The sequence below is a fragment of the Kogia breviceps genome, chromosome 10 (genome assembly GCF_026419965.1).
Source record: "Kogia breviceps isolate mKogBre1 chromosome 10, mKogBre1 haplotype 1, whole genome shotgun sequence".
Lineage (NCBI taxonomy): Eukaryota > Metazoa > Chordata > Mammalia > Artiodactyla > Physeteridae > Kogia > Kogia breviceps.
The window spans coordinates 90,785,221-90,791,616 of NC_081319.1; the positions used below are offsets into that span (position 1 = coordinate 90,785,221).

Here is a 6,396-nt window from a genome sequence, read left to right on the forward strand (position 1 = left end):
CATCATATTTCTGTAAGACAGCAGTGGTCTAGCCCCATGGTTCTCAAATAGAGGCGATTTTAGCAGACCAGCTCAGATCACTCCTTCAGACCCCTGGTTGTCACATGTCACCAGCATGTTCATGAGTAAGAACTAGAGGGTTCTCTCAGAACCTTGAATAGATGGTTTAAAGTTTAAGGCACATACTTATGGGTCTGAGTATCCACAACAAATATTCACAACAGATCTCCTTAGGTCTCATGTTGAAGAACTTATTGCCTATAATTCTGACTAGATGGAACCTTCCATAATAAAGATTTTAGAGTTCAAAACGAGCCACATGTAGTAAACGGTTCATCTCAGCGAAGTTTATTTCTGCCTGAACATGCCATATGTTTTAAAGAAGTTAAGAAATTTGGCTGAAATCAGTCCCAACCCTGTAACATTCTGATAATTGCTTTTCTTTTGAAGGTGTGCCTGATTTCAACTGATTTACTTGCCATGTGTTTTTTTCTTACTGCCAGGCAATAAAGAGTTCTGATTATTTCAGCTTTCTGGTTGTTTGGATTTTAGCAGGGAAGTGTAACCGTACTTGGATGTGATGCATGACATATTTGAAGCTGTAGGATCAAAGGGTTTGGGGACTTTGGCTAAATATTTAGAACCCCTACTTCTCTATTTCCATCCTGATGCAAGAGAGAAGCCCAGGGCTTATCACTGAAGTCTTCAAAAATAACAGTAGGAAAATAAGTTTCCTTCCTTTGTCCCCAGGGATGGAAACCTATTCTCCACCTTCCGCCCTCCAATGTCTCATCTGAAAACTCTACTTTGATCCTCCAGATCCACAGGCCCTGCTCACCTGAACCTCTCCTTCTCAAAGTGCAACTGCTGCTTTGAGATTTAAATAAATAAAGTTTTCTCATGCATGCATTAGCATTTTTACATCCAGGCCACCTTGGATTATTTCCTTTTTAAAAAAATTAATTAATTAATTTTCTTGTTTGTTTGCGTTGGATCTTCATTGCTGCACGGGGGCTACTCTTTGTTGCGTGGGTTTCTCATTGAGGTGGCTTCTCTCGCTGCGGAACACAGGCTCTAGTTGCACAGCCTTCAGTAGTTGTGGCTCATGGGCTCGGTAGTTTTGGCTCGTGGGCTCTAGAGCGCAGGCTCAGTAGTTGTGGCGCACGGCCTTAGTTGTTCTGCGGCACGTGGGATCTTCCCGGACCAGGGCTTGAACCTGTGTTCCCTGCATTGACAGCTGGATTCTTAACCACTGCACCACCAGGGAAGCCCCCCGATTATTTCTTAAACAGGCAGAAAGTGGTGTGCCCTTATAGCCACCGTCTTCAAAATTTAGGCAAAAATAAGGTAGAAGCAAAAGCAAACTGGTTAGTGATCGGGTGAAAGAAAATTATCTTGTTATAGACTTGAGGAAGACCAGGATTGGTCTACAAATACTGTGCTGCATCATTAAACCGCAGGAAGAAAAAAAAAAAAGGAAACCACATTACTTTACATAACTTTCAAACCTCATGTAACCTCCCAGGCCCTCCCCCTTAGTCAGATGCATCATCTGCCTCTAAAGCACAATACTTTTCCAGAGTAAAACACATCGAGGAAAAGTTCCTATACTTTGGATTAAAAATACACAGAACTCATTTATATTCTAGGTGACGTATGACTATGCTGAACGGCAGGGAGAATAGCATATTGAGTTGGCATATGTCACAAATATTCCAGTTCTCCTTCTGGGTACTTGGTAGAATTGCATGTTCCCACCCATTTGAATTTAGACACGGCCATGTGAAGATGGCTAAAAAAATACGAGCGGAAGTGATGAGTGTCACTTCCGGTCAGCTTTGAGAAGAAGTGCTCACGGAAGGGTGCATCAGCTCGGATCTTGAGTGCATTAGATAACCAGAGTTCTTCTGAAGACCTAACTTTGAAGATGTAGCCTGTGATGTTAAGTCCTAGAGACTTGGGGGTTTTCATTACGACGGCATCTATCTATTCTGACTAATAAACACATCACTTAGAATCCAGTATCTTCTTTTTACCTTCTGTGTCTTCTCAAAATATCACTTACTTTATCCCGACGTAACAGAGGAAACAGAATTCTATAAACAGACTGAAAAAGAATCCTTACAAAGAAAAAAGTACATTGAAAGCACAGAAAGTATACTATGAGGGAAGAAGAGGGTGATTGTCTGACGATAGATATTGTTGCTGCATTTGTGTGTGTTTTGCTTTGCTCCATCTTTTCCCCAGGCCAATTCAACAATGTTACCACAGAATGATTTTTAGTGACCAGTTTTTCCATGGCCTGCTTTTGGTTGCAGCTAGATTTCCATTACGTTTTGATGTTTGTGGTCCTTATTTGACTGTTAGGATGGAGACTGCCAACGTGAAGGACACCTGCAGTGTCTGAGGCTCAGCATCTAACTTTTCATGTGCTTTTTTTTTTTTTTTTTTTTTCAGTTCTCCCACTGTGTACTAACCACAAGTATGCAAGCTAGAAGACTGAATACTAATCAAAAGGGAAAACTGGGTTGGCTGTGGCTTAAGGTGTTAGTAGGAAATTCCTCCAGCTGCCGGGGCATTTGTTGAACACGTGACTACTGCTGGCAAGGGCCGATGCTCTACACCAGCTGACTACCAATAACTGGGAAGTTTAGTTATTTTTCTTTTTTATTTCCACTTAATTTGCAGTTTTATCAAAATGAAACGTGTACTTAATTTTTAAAAATCAAACAATTCCACACAGCCTGTAGTGAAAACCCCTATCCATCCCGACTCCTGATTTACACTCCTTGGATATCCATTTAAAAATCCATTCACTGCTTTTGTCACCGTTTTTCTAAACAACCTGCTTCTCTTGTGTTGCTTGCTTTTTCAGATTTAGATAGATGTAATGATTTCCCACTACAGAACACAAAAACTTCACTTTACTGCATTAACATCCTCCTGTAGACATACGGGCACACATACGCATAGTATCAATTCGTTTCTGCTGTGTAACAAATCATCCCCAAATGTCCTGGCTTAAACCAGCCATTTATGTACTCACAATTCTGTGGATCAGCCGTTTGAACTGGGCTGGGCTGGGCAATTCTGGTCTTGGCTGAGCTCATGGTCGGCTGTGGTCAGTTACGGGGGTGGCTGGGGGCTGGCTGACCAGAGTGGCCTCAGCTAGGGTGGCTCTTCTACTCTCCACGTGGTCTTCCATCCTCTAGCAGGTGAGGCCAGGCACGTTCACAGAGAGGATGGGCAGGGTCCCGAGGGTCCGAGTGGAAGCACATGCAGCTTCCTGAGGCCCAGGCTCAGAACTGGCTTTCTGGTGCTCCCACTTCTTTCTCTCACAAGGCCAGCTGGATCTGAGTAGAAGACGAATAGACTCCACCTCCTGATGGGAGGTGCTATAAAGTCTCATCGTGAAGGATACAGGGAGAAGAAAATCGTGGCCATTTTTGCAATCTACTACACACAAGTAGGATATGTACACATAGGTACTTTCCCTCGCCACCATTCACTTTACATAGGCATATCATATATCACCCGTCAGAGTTAAATGAGTATTTAATATTGACCCTATTACAATGATGGACGTTTACTTATAACTAGATCTCACAGTGAACTGGGATTATATTTTCTTTCTTACATGAGGATTTTTGCTCTGATCCTCTGAGTAAATAATTGTCTTGTTTTGAGTTGTTTGCTAAAGCTTTTCTATGTGCTTTGCCAGTTATTCATCTCCAAACTCTGCGGTAAGTATACATTTCCTAAGAACAACAGATGAATGATCAATTTCTTCCCTGACCCCCTTGGAGTCATCCCTCTGGAGCCCTCCATCCTTCTATTCAATCTGGACTCGGTCTTCTCTGGCCCTGTTGCATAGTAGTCACTCTGAGGTTCCCTTGGCTACTTTCTTCTGTAGAACGCCCTGTTTCTTGTCTACTGGTGTCCTCTTTCTTTCTCCTTATTTTGGAGGGTATTCGCTAGTAGTTTCCTGGAAAAGGGTGCACAGGCAGCAACTTTTTGAGACTTTGATTGTTTGAAATGCGACCCCCACCAGCAGACCTGTCTAACAGCGTGGATGGAAGTTCTAAGGTGGAAATTATTTTCTTCAGAATTGTTAAGGCACTGCTTTTCTACTTCCAATACTATTTTTAAGACCTCTGAGACCTTCTGATGCCTGATCCTTTGTCCATAATCAGGCTTTCCTCTCTAGAATTTTTCAGAATCATCTCTGTTTCTGGACTTCTGGAAAATAAAGACAATGATATATCTCAGTGGGCGTCCTTTTTCATTCATCTGATTGCATGTTGACCCAATCTAATAACTTTTCTACTTATTACGGGACTTCTATTGGCTATCCTTTACAGATAATTTTTTAAAATCTTATTTTCTCTTATTTTAAAAACTTTTCACTTGTTTTACTTTCATGAAGGTTTTTGTTGTTGTTGTTGGTGGTGGTTTTAGCTGCTTTGTCAATAAGTTTATTGTCTTTATCTGAAAAATCTTCATAGAAAATTGTGGTTTGATTTATCTCTCAGTGGTCCACTCCTGAGCTCTGAGGCAGCTTGCTTTCTGAGCTACTTGATCTTTCTTCTGAGCAAGAGACATTCTGGAACAGTTCCAAGTTCCAACTCTTTTTTTTTTTTAACTTCTTTCGTAGGCTTCTTCTGACAGGCCAGATTCTCTCATACAGTAGTATAGTTTCTGTGTACCTCTCCTCCATCGTGTCTGCAGCTATGTTGTTCTTTATGTATTGGGAGAACTGTTTCTTGCTAGCATCTTCATCATCTTCCATAAGGTAACTCATATCATCTGCAACGTCTGAGCCACAATGTGCTTCTGAGGTGCTTCTGCTTTGAATTCCCTGCTTTCTGAATCGTAACCAGGGAACAATTTGGTACTGTGAGGCATTGATAAGCCTCCATCCACAACTCCCCTCAGAGCCCCCAAAACTGTATTTCCAGTGGTAGTTCTGGCAAAATTTTAGTTCAAATAGCAGGTGAAGATACCAGGCTGACCATGAAAGCTTTCCTCATTGTATTTATATCTTGTCCATGCAAAACCAACTGAGAAGTCTGCGGGCCAGCAGGAGGCCAGGACAATATGCCACAGCATATCTGTCAGGTCAACCGTCACACCACGCTTTGGGAGTTCATGAGCATTCTCTTCGCAGAATATCATATGCCCTTCTATTCAGGCATAAGAGATTTGACAAATGATATCTCTGTTGGTTACATGGACGATCATTCTTTATTTGGTTGTGTTGTACTTAACTTTTGTCCTGGATTACCAAGTGTTTCTGAGCATAGCAATCAATTTTACCCCCTTGTTTTCTTTTAAATTTTACTTGGTATCTCTTAAAGTAAGACCTATTCTTGATATGTTTAACAGAGATCCATGTTGATGGGTTGCCATTGACCTCTTTTTTTGAGTTTTAAAAATTTTATTTATCCACCATTCTATTTAATATTTATTTATTCTATTATATTTTTAAATTCTAAGAGTGCTTTAAGTCTTGTGAATGTTCCTTTTCAAGAGCACTCTGTTCTTGTTTCATGGATGCAATATCTTCTCTTATTTCTCTGAGAGTTTTGTTTGTTTTTTACATTTTCTTCTGCTCCCTGAATGGTCTCTTTCCTCTGTGGTGTTTATTAATTTTGAACTTTGCCTTTTATATTAGATATTTCTTTCAAATATCTGTTACTCCTTGTTTGTCCATTTTCAAGAGAAGTCCTAAAAAGTTAGTGGCAGAAGTCCTGAAAAGTTCCTCTCTGAGGAATGAAAGTGTATGTGTGGGATTTGTAACAAATGAGATTCACCGTAGGGTGATCAGGTATTTTTTTGGGCTCCCCCAACAGTCTGTGTCTGCCCTAGTTTTCTATTACAATGGTAACAAATTACCACAAACTTGGCTGCTTAAAGCAACACAAATTTACTATCTTACAGTTCTGGGGGTCAAATATCTGATTCCATCTTGCTGGGCTAAAATTAGGTTGTCGGCAGGGCTGCATTCCTTTCTGGAGCCTCCAGGGAAGAGTACATTTCCATCCCTTTTCCAGGTTCTAGAAGCCACTTGTATTCCTTGACCTTTGGCCCTCTTCTTCCCTCTTCAAAGCCAGTAACAGTGGGTCAAGTCTTTTTCATTTCACATCACTCTGACCTCTTCTGCCTCTCTCTTCCATTTCTAAAGACCCTGGTGATGACACTGGCCCACCTGGATAACTTACCAGGACACTCTCCCTATTGTGGTTGGCTGATTAGCAACCTTAATTCCATCTGCTACCTGAATTCCCCTTTGCCATGTAACCTAACACAGTCACAGGCTTCAGGGATTAGGATGTGGACATCACTCTTGCCACAGTTACTCCAGTACCTGTAGACACTGTCTCCTGGGCTGATCCA

General features: G+C 41.3%; 1 pseudogene; it reads right to left on the bottom strand.

Moving 5' to 3' along the window:
- Positions 1-4,521: 4,521 nt before the first annotated feature.
- LOC131764240 (large ribosomal subunit protein uL18-like) lies at positions 4,522-5,377 on the bottom strand (annotated as a pseudogene).
- Positions 5,378-6,396: the final 1,019 nt, after the last annotated feature.